The sequence below is a fragment of the Kogia breviceps genome, chromosome 8, assembly GCF_026419965.1.
Source record: "Kogia breviceps isolate mKogBre1 chromosome 8, mKogBre1 haplotype 1, whole genome shotgun sequence".
NCBI classification, from domain to species: domain Eukaryota; kingdom Metazoa; phylum Chordata; class Mammalia; order Artiodactyla; family Physeteridae; genus Kogia; species Kogia breviceps.
In genome coordinates, this window is record NC_081317.1 from 56,083,467 (window position 1) to 56,099,410 (window position 15,944).

General features: G+C 40.2%; 1 protein-coding gene and 1 non-coding gene across 3 annotated transcripts in view; one reads left to right on the forward strand and one right to left on the reverse strand.

The window, feature by feature from the left end:
• Positions 1–15,944, reverse strand: part of SH3GL2 (SH3 domain containing GRB2 like 2, endophilin A1) — a 202,582-nt gene that overhangs the window by 65,803 nt on the left and 120,835 nt on the right. The window lies entirely within an intron of this gene.
• LOC131762075 (U5 spliceosomal RNA) lies at positions 11,362–11,477 on the forward strand. The gene has a single exon (XR_009337153.1). It is a non-coding gene; the product is annotated as a U5 spliceosomal RNA (small nuclear RNA).

Genomic DNA, 15,944 nt, shown 5'->3' on the forward strand with positions numbered 1-15,944 from the left:
TTGAGAGACTTCCTACAAGTATTTCACACATGAATACATTCAGCTCTCTGTATAGCATTTTACATCACCAAATGTGGCAGCCAAGCTCTATGCCGAGACAAATCCTCCTCTCTTCCTAAGCCAAAGAAAGCTAGCACCATGCTCTTAGCTGCAGTAAGCTTTACCTGAAATAACAATAAAGAGAAGATATGAAGAGACCTCAGAGATAGTCATGAAAGTGGATAGACAACCACTTGGCATTCAATAAAGACACCAGATCCACCATCTTATACAGAAAAATCACTGACCTGCTAATAGAGGGATTCAACTGGGAACACAGAATAACAACACAAAACTCAGAAAGATGGATCCCTGTCTGAGATATCAAGTTTGGCCTCTCCCGTTATGGAGCGTTAAGAAGCCTGGAAGCGCAGGCTCAGCGGCCATGGCTCACGGGCCCAGCCGCTCCGCGGCATGTGGGATCTTCCCGGACCGGGGCACAAACCCGCATCCCCTGCATCAACAGGTGGACTCTCAACCACTGCGCCACCAGGGAAGCCCCTGAGATATCAAGTTTGATAACTCATACCTACAGAAATTCCATCATCTGAACCAAAAATGTTAAAAGCACCTTAGTGACAAGGCAGATACAGATACAGATTTCATTTATAATCTGGGCAGAATTTCCTGAATGCTAAGCATCTCGTCACCACCTAAGAAGACTAAGCCCTGACAGATGCACCACTCTGCTTCTACCTCAAGCTTCAAGGTCTGCCGCCTGCGCTGCAGCCGACTCTGGAGACTCACACCTGGTAGGCTCATGTTGAAGTCAGAGAAGGAGACGTGGAGGAGGCTCCCCTCCCCGACAATCATACAAATTCCTGGTTTGCTTTTAACCCATTATTTCTAGTATTAGAACTTTGAGTGTCCTCTGCCCCTGCAGGGTATATTTCACAGGCAAGCCTGCTGCAACAGCTAGAGCATGTGTTCAGAGTAATGTCACTGCATCCCACATCATCTAAGAGTTAATTTGACTCCTTCTTTCCCAATATGCTTTTAAGGTGTGGAAAGAAACTACTCACTTCACTGTCCCATTTCCTACTGCCTCAGTCAATTCTGTACCAACAGTTATATTTCACACAGACACTCACGCACACAAACACCTTATATAAACACACACATATATGTGGGAAGTATTTGGCATTTCTCCAGGCTTAGAGTTGCTCAAAGTTATACATCAAATTGGGGACAGGGTCTAAATACAATTCCAGCACTCCAAACTGGCACTAATGGCTTCCTTTCAAGTTTATGTCCAGTGCTTTTCAACCAACCATGTGGGAGACTTGCTCTTGAATGAGTTGCCTGATTGCCAAGCTCTGATAAAAATATGTCAAAAAAATAAACTATGGGGGGCTTCCCTGGTGGCGCAGTGGTTGAGAGTCCGCCTGCCAATGCAGGGGACACGGGTTCGTGCCCCGGTCCGGGAAGATCCCACATGCCGCGGAGCGGCTGGGCCCATGAGCCATGGCCACTGAGCCTGCGCGTCCAGAGCCTGTGCTCCGCAATGGGAGAGGCCACAACAGTGAGAGGCCCGTGTACGACAAAAAACAAAAAAACAAAAAAAACCCCCACAAAACTATGGAAAGGACACAGGAAAGAATACTGTCTTTTTAATTCTTCTAAGGCTTACTGATGTGCTAATGTCGGCTACGGAGTGGCGGACACAGGGACCCTAAGGAGGCTGTCCTCTTATTTGTTCAATTGGGACATGAGAGAAGAGATGGAGGAATATTTGGAAGGGACTGACTTTTAAGAAGAGGCTGGGCATCCTTTTCATGACAGGGAAAAGTGAAGCCAAATATGTATCAAGAAGACACTTCCTAAAGTCACTTCCCTAAAGCTCTGGGGTGTAGGGAAAAGAAAAATGAACTAAAAATGTTAACAACTTTAGTGCAATATAATTTGCATGCCACAAAATTCACTCATTTAAAATATATAATTCAATGACTTTTAGTATATTTACAGAGCTGTGTGATCATCACCATAATCTAATTTTTGAACAGTTTCATCACACCAGAAAGAAACCTGGTACACATTAGCAGTCAGCCCCAACTCCATTCAAGGCCCCAGCCCCTGGCAGCCACTAATCTACTTTCTGTCTCTATGGAAATACCTGTTTTGGATATTTCATATGAACAGAATTATATAATGACGTGCTCTTTTGTTTCTGGCTTCTTTCAGTTAGCATCACATTTTCAAGGTTCATCCATGTGTGGCAGGTATTAGTGCCTCCTTCCTTTTATGGTTGCATAATATTTAATTGTATGAATAAACCATATTTTCTTTGTCCATCCATAAGGTGATGGACATTTTGTGTTATTTTCTAGGTTGATAACCTTGGGAAAATCATTTAACCTCTCAAGTTTTCTAACATGTGGATAATTCAAAGCCACCTCACAGGACAGTTATGAAGATTATATAAGATAACTGAGTAGGTGCTTTGTTGACGGTAAAGCACTTCACCAATGCAAAGGATTAGTGTCGTTACTCTATAAGTACCACCACGTGACTCTGTTACCTACAAGTAACACGGTGACATCACAGACATGGCAACTGTAAGGTGGAGACTTCCAAAATATGTCTACCCAGGACTAACTTGTGGTAGAAGGAAGACACAGACACTTCCCAAAATCCAGGCCAAATAAAGGCTTGAGAGCCATTAATGCATACGGCATTGACCCAGATGAGGATCTTTAAAGAGCAAAATGGTGTTCCTGCAGGCACTCGATACCAGTTAAAGATGAACTGGAGATTTACATTTCAGAATGCAATGCTATATTGAGAATCCATTTTTCAGAAGTGACATCTTAAGTTTTCTTATCAAATCAACTCACATAACCAGAGTTCTGTGTTATATCAGTTCATGGAGTTAGCAAGTAGAGGTTAAGTAGGAGAATGTGAGAGGAAAGTGAATACATTCATGAGGACATGCAGTACGTTTTTTTCTTTGAGGGGTTTGGGGTTTTTCTGGCAAAATGAGGGGCTCCAATTCTAATTTGAGGTGACATTGCAGGAAGGAGGGAGTCTGGTCACCCCTCAGAACAGAAGCACTGTAGGAGTAAAATTGTGTTTTTGTTGGGACTACATCGTCCCATGGGTACCTGTGTGTGCTGGAGGGTAGGGAGAGGAGCAGGGAAGGGGAGCATTGAGGATGTGGGGATGAGATAAACAGATACGTTAAGGTCAGACAGCCAGGTCATACCAGAGATAGGACTGAAACCCAGGTCCCTTGATTCCCATACTCAATAAAAATCCTGTTTTCCAGGAGAGAGTCTACTTGGGTTAGCTGTAATCAATAGATACCAATCTGCAGCATCAGAGGATAGTTTAATGTACCAAAGTTCTTTAAAAAATTTAACTTGCTTTCCATAACTGTCTATATTGCTAAAAATCATTGCTAAGCATTTTCTTGGTAACTAACAAGACTTGATTAATATCAGTTAGGTTTTACTGTCCTTCAATAATAAATCTGTAACTCTCTTCCTGTGCCTATGTACCTACTGTGATCAAACTGTCACTAGGTCACTTGTACCTTCCTCTGTAAAGATGTCCAAATTCCTCTGTGCTCCCACAGCCCTGGTGACACTGAGCAAGACACTGTAGGGCCTTCCCAAAGACAGACTCCCCCACCCCTCGTATTCCCCACCTGCCTCTTATTTGTAGGAAAGCTTTAGTCTCCTAGGCTTTCCCCGAGTTCCAAAGAACAAATTTAATCAGAAAAGTGAGAAAATGCAGAAACAAAGGAAAACAGTCAAGCAAGACAAAATAATAATAGGTTAGTCAAGAACCTTTAGTTCTTCCTCAGGGGCTATAGATAATATCCTTAGCCATATCCTTGAATTGTTTTGCAGATACTAAAACCTCCACCATGTGGAAGAAGCTAACTACATGATAACCATGAGCATGTAGCCCCCAGACCAGCTGGAGCCCGAGGACTGATAAGGCTGATCCCTGTGACGTCACAGGGTTACCTCACCACCTACCAATCAGAGAACTGTGCACGAGCTGATCACGTGCCCCATGACCCACTCCCTCACTCTGTCTTTAAAAACCCTTCCCTAGGGCTTCCCTGGTGGCGCAGTGGTTGAGAATCCGCCTGCCGATGCAGGGGACACAGGTTCGTGCCCCGGTCTGGGAGGATCCCACATGCCGCGGAGCGGCTGGGTCTGTGAGCCATGGCCACTGAGCCTGCGCGTCCAGAGCCTGTGCTCCACAATGGGAGAGGCCACAGCGGTGAGAGGCCCGCGTATCACAAAAAAAAACCCAAAAAACAAACAAAAACAAAACAAAACAAAACAAAAAAACCCTTCCCTAAAAGCCATTGGGGAATTCAGGTCTTTTGAGCACAAGCTACCCAGTCTCCTTAGCTGGCCCAGCAATATACACTGTACTTCCTTCACCACAACCTGGTGTCAGCAGCTCGGCTTTGCTGCACATCAGGCGAGTGGACCCAAGTTTGGTTCGGTAACACTGGGTCAAACTCTATTCAGCACTTGTTAGGTTGTATTTTGTTCGATCATCATCTACCTGAATGCCTCTCCAAAGTTTTAGAGTTCCTAGAAGGCAGTGATCTTGGTCTTGTTCATCTCTGTTTCCTAGTGCCCAGTGCTGCCCTGGCACAGGGTTGGCCTGCAATGGATGAGCAGATGAGCAGGCAGTGGATCAGTATACCAACCTATGCACTAATTTGGTCTGCTTATTTCTTTCTTATTTCAGTTATATTTGGTATCATTCCCCTGAACATTCATTGTACTTATCTTTTCTTCCTTCCCTCAAAATACCCCTCTACTGGTGGCAAAGTCTGATGGCAAAAAGTGGATATGGATACAGGATAATGAGCAGCAGCTCTGGACACATTCTCCAACAGTAGTACCTTAAACAGTTTTAAAAAAATTATTATTAATATGCTGGCATGACTGTTGATAAGAATACAATGAAAATAAGAAAGGAGAGTAAAAGGAAGAGTTGGCCTATTCCATACCCATTTAAAACACTGGTGATTAGACAGAAGTGGTGCCTTTTTTAAATGCTTGTTGCCTACCACAACATCTCCACCACCACCACCATGTTAGATTCTGGCTACTTTCTAACCTCTGTCATTCATTTGGAAAGTATTTACTGAATGCTTTTTATATGTCAGGCAAGGAAGAGACCAGGAGGAGGATGTGCAAAGGTCCCAGGGTATAATGGGTAAGCATGGCTCCTCCAAGAGCCCAGCATGAATAAAGATTAGAGAGGGAAGGAAAAGGCACCCAAGATGATGCTGGAGATGCTGGCAGGAGTCAGACACTGCAGGCCTTTTTGGGCCAAATGAAGGCCTTCATCCTAAGAGCAATGAGGGTAAAAGGAGAGGATTTATAATTTTAAAACCTCATGCTAGATATACTTAGCACAAAGCAGCTCAGTCAAATGAGAGCTTGGCATCACAAAAGGATGCTGCTTTAGGAAAAGGTTTCATCCCTGCTGGGAGGGCTACACAACATTTTGCTTTCATTTGCAAGACCACAGAATCGTGATTGTCACAAGTCTGGCATGCGCAAGAGAACATATGGCTTCTTTCTGAAAGAAGTCTTGCCTGCATCAAGTCCCAAATATGCTAATAAAAACATCCTGCTCTCCAAGGAGGCTTAGAGAACACAATTTTGTTGTTGTTGTTGTCCTTTTGTTTTGGTTTTGTTTCCCTTTTCTACACTCTGCATGAAAACCCACAGTGGGACTTAATTTTCTGGAACCTAAAAGAAATGTTCCCAATGAGTTATTTTATAGTTTCCTGTAAACTGTGTTTCTCTGGAGTGAATTACCTTCTACTCTTACCTAATATTTCCTAACTTAGAGCATGCTCAACCTGTCATTTAGAGCTCAGGAGCATATCTTGAACACAGCAGAAGGTTTTCGATATAACTACTACTAGAGGAGAAAGTTATCCTGTGAAGTATTTTTTTAAAAAAAGAAGGGGAAGTCTCTTTCAATTGAATTATTCTGGTGCATATTCTCTACTATTTAAATATGGGTGCCTTTCTTTTATTCTCATAACGAATTATTTTCACTCAAAAAGGTATGATCAACATGTCAAGGCAGAAGTTGGATTTTAAGCACCATAAGAAACAGGTTCCCGAAGAAAAATTAAAAGAGGAAGACTATTTTCACATAGAAATCTGGCACATGATTTCAAACTCTAAAATGTAAATACCCATCTGTACACAACTCAGCTTTTAAAAAGCTCACTTTCTGGCCTATTTGTTATGGATACTTATGAATAAGTAAAATGTAAAAATATAATTAAAGCTCCTTTCATGCTCCCTGTGCCCCCCTCTGCTTCCACCACCCCCACAGTACTACTCTCCTTCCCAATGGCAGTTTTATTCTTTTACTGTCTATGTGTCTGTCTTAGTTTGGCGCTTCCCCAAACAGAGTCTGGATCATGCATGAAGTGGCAGCAGTTTATTTGGATGGCGGTCCCAGCAAGCAGAATGAGGGAGCAGGAAGAGTGGGGCAGAGAAAGGCAAGGCCCAGAAGAGTGTGTTCTGGAGCTGGTTACCACACTCCAGAATTGGGTAATGTGGCTTGCTCTTGCAGTGGTCCCTGTGAGGAACCATGTGGAACACACCTCAGTACTGTTCCTTGGATGAAGCTGGGGCAATCATCTGATTCATGTTTCCACTTGTTGAAGGCTGCCTCCTAATAGGTCAGGCAATACCCAGAAAAAGCTAAAATTCCAAGACATAGAAGAAACTCCTGGGGCAGAAAGGCTGGAGGAAGGATGCTGGAACTATTCACCAGGCTAGGCTGAGGGAATATGACTCTAGACACACAGAGCATATGTTTACCAGGGGGTAGCAAACTTTTTAGTAAAGTGGCAAGTAAAACTAGGTTAGGACTTGAGGGTCAGTGCTATAGACAGTGTTTTCATCCTCCCAAAATTCATATGTTGAAATTTTAACTTCCATTGTGATGGTATTAGGAGGTGGGGCCCTTGGTAGGTAATTAGATCAGAAGGGTGGAGTCCTCATGAATAAGATTAGTGCCCTTATAAAAGAGACCCCAGACAGCACCTTCTGCCATGGGGGGAAACAGTGAGAAGATGATAATCTATGAACTAGGAAGAGGATCCTCAACAGACACCAAATCTTAGACTTCCAGCCTCCAGAACTATGATAAATAAATTTCTGTTGTTTATAAATTACTCAGTCTATGGTATTTTGTTATAGCAGGCTGATAAGACAATCAGATACATTCTATGCTTCATACTTTCTTTTTTTACTTAAAGCACACTCTCCCTTTTATACAGTAAACTTTCTTTCAGAGCTCAAAGCTTCCCTTGGAGTGTCTATCTGACCTGCTATGGAGAAAAGCCATAGCTTGCTTGCTTTTTGTTTTTACAATAATTTGAAAATATAAACATCTTTCTTAGCTAGTGAGTTGTTCTAACATAGACCATGGGTCAGATTTGGCCCACAGATCATAGTATGCTGAAACCTGTGCTACAAAATCTGTAAACAGTGTAAAGATTTATTTTCTGTTTTTAGCATATATAAATGGTATCATACTGCACCCATCCTTCCATAACTTGTCACACATCAAACTTACAGATGTCGCTATAGGTAGAGGCAGACCATTCATCTGAGCTGCTGTACAGTGTTCCTCTGTAAGACTACAAAAAAATTTATTTTTTTAGTGATATATACTTGGGTCATTTTATGCTTTTCACTATTACAAACAGTACAGCAATAAGCATCCCTCTGTGAGTGTCTCCTGCTGCACATATCTCTAGGATATGTGCCCTGAAGTGTAATTACTGCATCATAAGGTACATATGATACATGAATCTTCAGTTTATTTCATTACTGCCACATTACTCTCCCAAACAGTTGTACCAATTTATAGTCCCTCCTTCAGTGTACCAAAATTCCCGTTTCTCTACATCTTCCTCAATATTTAGTTTTGTCAGACTTCTTAATTTTTGCAAATATGATAGTTATGGATGTATATTACAATATTGCTTTCAATTTCCATATTCTTGATTACTAGAGAAGGTGAACATCCTTTCACACTAAGTGATCTTCTGGGATACCTATTCTATGGGCTGCCTGTGCATATCATGTGCCTATTTTTTTGTTGTTGTGGTTGCTACTGATGTTTGCTCTGCTATTGGGGTTGTCTTTTCTTACTCATGTGCCACGTGGTAGTTCTTTAACCTTTTATTTTGAAAGTTCTGGCTGGCTATGACTGGCCTAGGTCAGCAGAGTGTAGACCTACTTCCACACCCAGCAGAGCTCCCAAGTACTCAAAAGCCCCACTGTATACATCATCCACTCTGAGCAAAAATAAACACATCACTTGAAAAATATGGTATTCATCCAGGGACATTTACTGAGTATTTCCTATGACATTAATGGTACTAGCAACAGAGACATAAAGATATAAGAAACCACAACCTAAGAAGCACATTCAACTACAAGGGATTAATCGCCAGATGAGCTAAATATCACTTAGCCTACAGCAAAGCCTTGAAAAAAATCAGGAAAAGAGGGGGTGATGGAAGCTCTAATCTGGGTAGATTAGCCAAGAACAGACAAGACAGCCAAGACAGCCAAGAACAGGGTTCTATCTCTCCCCAGCTCCTAGTCTAGGGCTACAGTTTCATCTGAGAGACGCAGGCTAGGCTGCCAGTGTCTCCCATTCCTCCACTCCCAACCCTGCAATGCAGAGGCACAAATCTGGGCAGGTGCTGCTGAGAGGACTACATCCTCTTCCCCCACTCCTTTCCTACTTGCAGGGCAGGGCTTGGCCACAGGAGCAAGAGGCTGAGAACACTAGGGCTCCAAGCATCAAGTGAGCAATCCTAGCTCACTCATCAGGCAAAGATTCCACACTGAGAGAAGCAAGCTAAAAAACCATGCAGTGCCTGCTTGTAGAGAGGGGCTGTCACTCAAGGAGAAGTGGGCTACTGTTCCCGTCCAAAGATCTGATGTAATGGCACAGAGGTTCTTCCCAGGAGAAGAGGCAAGCCCTAATGACAGAGAGCTCTTTGATGCTGCCTGAATCGACTGGTTTTATTTGGGACATAGCACGGAGAAGTTCATGCCTAAGGACACTGTCAAAAACAATGGAGATTCCGGTGGCAAGCAAATAATTACATGCACCTAGTAGCTTCATGATGTAAGTATCATGATGTATCATACTTATTATAAAATGATGGACCAGCCATAAATTTAACAAAGCCTAAGAGACATCCAAGAAGAGTTCTCCTGGCATCACACTCATCCTTGAGGGTCCTAAAGAGTGAGAACATATCCTAGGCTGTACACACTCAGGAGTAACCAGAGTGGGACTGCGGCAGTCATGAAAATTCCCCAAGTCATACATAGATCCATCAGCAAAATGTGGAAGCCTTACTGACTTAAAAGGCTTAAGCAAAACCTTTGACCAAAACACTGGCTAAACAATAAGCCACTCTAACCTAGAAGGAAGTCAGGAAGTTGGGCTTAAAAATAAAATCATATTCATCCCTCATGGTGTGGAAGACTTTGTGCCTAGCTAGTGCTGCACAGTCCCTGAAGAGACTGGAGAGAAGACCTCTGAACTACTGGACCCTGGCTAAAAGTGGGTAGAAACTGTAAACTCCCTGACGTGTGAAAGCAGTCTACAAACTACACACACACACATCTAAGTAGCTAGGGTGGCTTAAGCACAAACTGTGATCAATAAATGGTTTATAAAGACCCACAGAAAACCCTTAAGAATTCAGGCCAAAAATAAAAACAAGGAAAAAAAAAACTTAAGCAAGAAAGCCATAGAGGATGTAATGTGGAGATAAACAGCCTTTACAGAATTAGTCCAGCCAAGTCACTAAACAGATAAATAAATGACCTAACAACAACTTCAACAAACTTCCTCTAAAAAGGAAGGGGAAAGGAGTGTCAGTATTCAGAGGTGCTACAATATTTTACCTAAAATGTGCAGTTTTCAACAAAAAAATTATAAAACACCCAAAAAACAGAAAACCCAGAAAAGCATGACCCATACACAGGAAAAAAAACAGGCAATAGAAACTTACAGGTGCCCAGAAGTTATATTTAACAAGACCTGAAAGCAGCCATTTTAAGTATATTCAGAGAACAAAAGGAAGTCATGCTTCCAGAAGTGAAGGAAGGTATGATGACAATGTCTTATCAAACAGAGAATATCAACAAAAAGATAAAAAATGCAACAAAGACGCACATGGAAATTCTCGAGTTAAAAAGTACAGCAACTGAAATGAAGAATTCAGTAGAGTGGCTCCACAGATTTGAACTGGAAACTTATTAACAGATGAATAGAGACTATATAATCCAAAGAAAAGAAAGAAAAAAGAAGAAAAAAATAAAAGAGCTTCAGAAAGGTTGGACACCATTAACTGTAGAACATACACACACTGAAAGTATCAGAAGGAAAGGAGAGAGAACAGAACAGAAATATATTCAAAGAAATAATGGCTGAGAATGTTCCAAATTTGATTTTTAAAAAACATACTAATCTATATTTCTAAGAAGCTCCATGAACTCCAAGTAGGATAAATTCAAAGAGAACCACACCCAAACTCATCAAAATGTTGAAAGCCAAAGATATATTGTTGAAATCAACCAGAGGAAAACAACTTGTTCCGCTGTGGAACATAAAATTAACAGCTGACTTCTCATCAAAAACAATGGAGGCCAGAGCACCTAAAGAAAAATCAGGAAAAGACATATAAGTTTTGACTGTGGGAGAGAGAAAGTCCCAGAAAATACATTTGGCAAGGGTCTTCGTAGGAAGCAGAAATCCTCCGGCAAAGAGCAGAACAACGTAGAATTACCTCAGGAAGGTAGTGCTGAGAGAAAATATGAAGAGTACTGATCTCAGGTGTTAAAAGATATTACCTAAAACCTACCTTTTCATTACAGTCAATTTTTTAAAAATCTCTCATCTACATGATTTGAAAATTTATGAGAAGTTAACAACTATTTCATCTCACAGATTGTTGAGATACATTTCCCAACCAGACATGTCATAAAGGCATTTTGTATTTAAGTTGATGTATGAAATTCATATAGACTCATTTGTTAATATTCAGAAAAGTGACTAAATTATTAACTGCTTATAAGCATGTACCATGTGGGTGATAATAAAGGCAAAAGTTAGGTTAGATTAATTACAGCACACAACCAGAGAATTTACTCATTCATATTTTTTAATTAAAAATTTAAGATTTCAATGTTTGTAAAAAATAAAAGTGGGCAGTCAGGAGAAACACTAGAAGACTCCTCGAACACTGATTATTGATGCTACAAAAAAGTAAGAAATATACTCTGGTTTCTCTTCAGATCATATAAATCTTTTACCTTTTACTAAAGATTTCCCTGGAGAGGAACAATTCTGAGTCTTTCCCCAATTTTTTGAGGCCTTGCTCTCACAAGGCTTATAAGCATGCACAAAAAGCAGATGATGTTTTACTTTTCAAAAATATATCGTTGTTGGTAGTTTTCTTTATGTTAAAAAAAAAGAAGTAAGAAATATATCACGTGAGATTTTGAGGATACATTATGAAAACTCTGGTACAGAAATAATGCAAATGAAATCCACAAAGACCATATATTTATACCACAGCAGTAAGCTTGCTTCGTCTCTCAGAAAATGTCACAGTGTTTTTTTTTTTTTTTTTTTTCTGCTTTCTGTGTATTTTAAATGTGCTTTTACTGTAGAGTACTGTTTATCTTTTACAGTTGAAGCAAATTTACTAACCAGGTACTGGCGATTTAGATAAAGACATCTGTGAAAGAAAGGGGTATGGGGCAGCATGAAGCTAAGATAATGAGCTAGCTCAAAGAACTCAGTTAATTATATTTAGAGTGCCCTGGATACACCTACACCTACCACTTCCTATTGGAAGCCTAGTTGTTATTAACAGATTTGAACAGAAATTACTAACAGAATAAAATGGCTAATTTACAAAGACAATAAGTGGTGGTAGCAGCCCTAACAGACCCTGAAGGGAAGTGGCCCAGAGGAGTCTAAATCCTGACGAGCCATTTGGTAACAGAAGGAACTTTTGTAATCCAACGTTTTACAGCACACTCAAAAACCAAATAGTTAAATTACAACTATAAAACGAAACAAAACAAAAGTACTTCCAAAAGGAAATGAATGCTCACAATGGCATGGAGAAAATGTTTTCTCTTGAATAATGGATATCAACTATATTCAATCAGTTCTTGTCCAGCTTAGGGAAGATAACAGTCACAGAACCTTTAATCAGTTTTCCTAAAAATCCTGAAGAATAAGTAGATTGTATTATCCAGGTTATATCACTAAGCTTAAAAGTAACCCACTCCAAGTCATGTAGCTACTAAACCAGGATCTACAGACATCTTAAGGCTATACTGAAGATTCTTTGAAAATGGAACTATCTGACTCATCTTGTTGACTCCTCACGATATAACTCCTGATAAAAAGGAAACCCCTCAGAAGTTAGTGGAGGCAAGAACAAATACAGAGTCAGAGGCGGGACAAGATTTACTGCCCTCATATCACAGGCGTACTCCACCCCCAGTGTTTCTCAATGCGGTGCCCACCTGTACTAGAATTATCCAGAAACTAATTTCAAGTACACTGCAGCAGCTCTCCCCCTCTCCCAACACCCACCAGATAGCTAAATCCGAGTATTTGGAGGTAGGGTCTGGGACCCTGCATTTTTAAGTTCCTCAAGTGTAAGAAATGCTGCCATATTGTGGGAAACCCTAACCTCAGCATCGTGTCACATCAATATATAGTTCTTCCTCTTACTTACATTTATGATATGCTTGGCAAAGTAAAGAGATGTTTGAAAAATCACGATGAGAAGCTCAAACACCCTGTGAGGGAGACACAGAGTGACCTAGTGTTACAAAATGATGATATCTGAATTTTGCCACTGCTTTCTTCTGAAACCTGTCTTCTGTTTCTCCATATGGAGAAAAGCTGAAGTATTACCATCACCATCTGGAGTTTTAAACAATAAAGCATCAGTAGAGACATACAGTGTCCCTAGCTTATAAGATCTGAATTCACTTAAAAATTCACTGAGTACAATTGTCTTTTACAAGCCCTGAACCCAAACAACCTGCAAGAGCAGGAGGAAAGATAAACTTATTGGCATGTTTCTAGCCCCCTGTGGACACCATCACATATCCAAACTCATTAATTATGTGGAACTCAGAGGTTTCAAACAGAAGCTTCAAACTGAAAAGGTCAGAGGCATAACAGGCTTCAGAAAAAATAATGGGGACAGATTGGCTATTGGTACATCTCTGACTACCACTAATAGTAATACCAAACACACTTACAGTCTTTTATAGTGTATAGACTATACTTCCAATATCTTAATTAATTTGATCTTCTCTAAAATCTTGTGAAGGGTCCAGCACACTTTGCACACTTCTGTTAAGAGGGTTTTTTATCTCTCTGCTGCATCATTTGACTTCTCTTCCCTGGTGAGTTTCTGGGAGGCAGAGACAGTATATTCTCTTCTGTATCCTTAGCATCTAGCATGGTATCTCACTCACGAAGGCACTCACAGATGCAGGAATCCTTTTTGTAACTACATTCTAGAGATAAGACAATTGAGGTTCAGAGAGATCAAGATATTTATCCTGGAGAGATGCCCTGGGAAGAAAGCAGGCACTTGACCCTCAAATGTAAGGGGGGTGTGGAAAAGGGATTAGAGTAATTTTACATGACTTCACTACACAAATCTAGATGGAAGTTAGTGGGAGAAAGATTTTAGCTCATGTAAGTTAAGAAGTTTCTAACCATGAGAAACATCTAAATAGGAAATGTGTCCTTTGAAAAGGCGAGTTGCCCAACATGGGAGAGTATAGGAGCGACTGTACAGAAAGGGTTTTATGCATCAGCTGGAGGATTAGCCACATGACCTGTAGAGTCCCATCCAACCAGGAGACTCCATGAGTCTATCCCATGAAAAAACTTACATAGATGGTCATTGGTAGAAAGGATGAGGCTCTCACAGCCTTATATCACTGTTCCCATTGCACCACAATGGATGCCTTTGAAAAACATTCATCTAACAGGTTCTAACAATTCAAAAGCATCCTATCAGAAATGGGTGTTGAATTTTGTCAAAAGCTTTTTCTGCATCTACTGAGATGATCATATAAAAACTCTCCAGAAAATGGGCATAGAGGGAACCTACCTCAACATAATAAAGGCCATATATGACAAACCCACAGAAAACATCATATTCAATGGTGAAAAACTGAAAGCATTTCCACTAAAAGCAGGAACAAGACAAGGATGTCCACTCTTGCCACTCCTATTCAACACAGTTTTGGAAGTCCTAGCTGCGGCAATCAGAGAAGAAACAGAAATAAAAGGAACACAAATTGGAAAAGAAGTAAAACTGTCACTGTTTACAGATGACATGATACTATACATAGAAAATCCTACAGATGCCATCAGAAAACTACTATAACTAATCAATGAATTTGGTAAGGTTGCAGGATACCAAATTAATGCACAGAAATCTATGGCATTCCTATACACTAACAATGAAAAATCAGAAAGAGAAATCAAGGCAACAATCCCATTTACCACTGCAACAAAAAGAATAAAATACCTAGGAATAAACGTAAGTAGGCAAAAGACTTGTACTTAGAAAACTATAAAACACAGATGAAAGAAGTCAAAAATGACATAAACATATGGAGAAATATACCATGTTCTTCGATTGAAGAATCAATATTGTGAAAATGACTATACTACCCAAAGCGATCTACAGATTCAATGCAATCCCTATCAAACTACCACTGTCATTCCTACAGAATTAGAAAAAAAAATTTACTATTTGTATGGAAACACAAAAGACCCTGAACAGCCAAAGCAATCTTGAGAAAGAAAAACAGAGATGGAGGAATCAGGCTCCCTGACTTCACCACGCACCTATGGTCACCTAATTTATGACAAAGGAGGCAAGAACACACAATGGAGAAAAGACAGTCTCTTCAATAAATGGTGCTAGGAAAACTGGACAGCTATATGTAAAAGAATAAAATTAGAACACTACCTAATACCATACATAAAAATAAACTCCAAATGGATTAAAGACCTAAATGTAAGACCGGACACTATTAAACTCTTAGAGGAAAACAGGAAGAACACTCTTTGACATAAACCACAGTAAGGTCTTTTTTGACCCACCTCCTAGAGTAATGAAAATACAAATAAAAATAAACAATTGGGACCTAATTCAACATAAAAGCTTTTGCACAGCAAAGGAAACCATAAACAAGATGAAAACACAACCCTCAGAATGGGAGAAAATATTTGCAAATGAAGCAACGGACAAAGGATTAATCTCCAAAATCAACAAGTAGCTCATGCAGCTCAATATCAAAAGAAAAAAAACAATTAAAATATTTTAAATGGGCAGAAGACCTAAATAAACATTTCACCAAAGAAGACATACAGATAGCCAAGAGGCACATGAAAAGATGCTCAACATCACTAATTACTAGAGAACTGCAAGTCAAAACTACAATAAGGTATCACCTCACACCAGTCAGAATGGCCATCATCAAAAAAATCTGCAAACAATAAATGCTAGAGAGGGTGTGGAGAAAAGGGAAACCCTTTTGCACCATTGGTGGGAATGTAAATTGATACAGCCACTAAGGAGAACAGTATGGGGTTTCCGTAAAAAACTAAAAACAGAACTACTGTATGATCCAGCAATCCCACTACTGGGCATATACCCTGAGAAAACCATAATTCAAAAAGACACATGTACCCCAGTGTTCACTGCAGCACTATTTACAATAGCCACGACATGGAAACAACCTAAATGTCCAATGATAGATGAATGGATAAAGAAGATGGGGTACATATATACAACG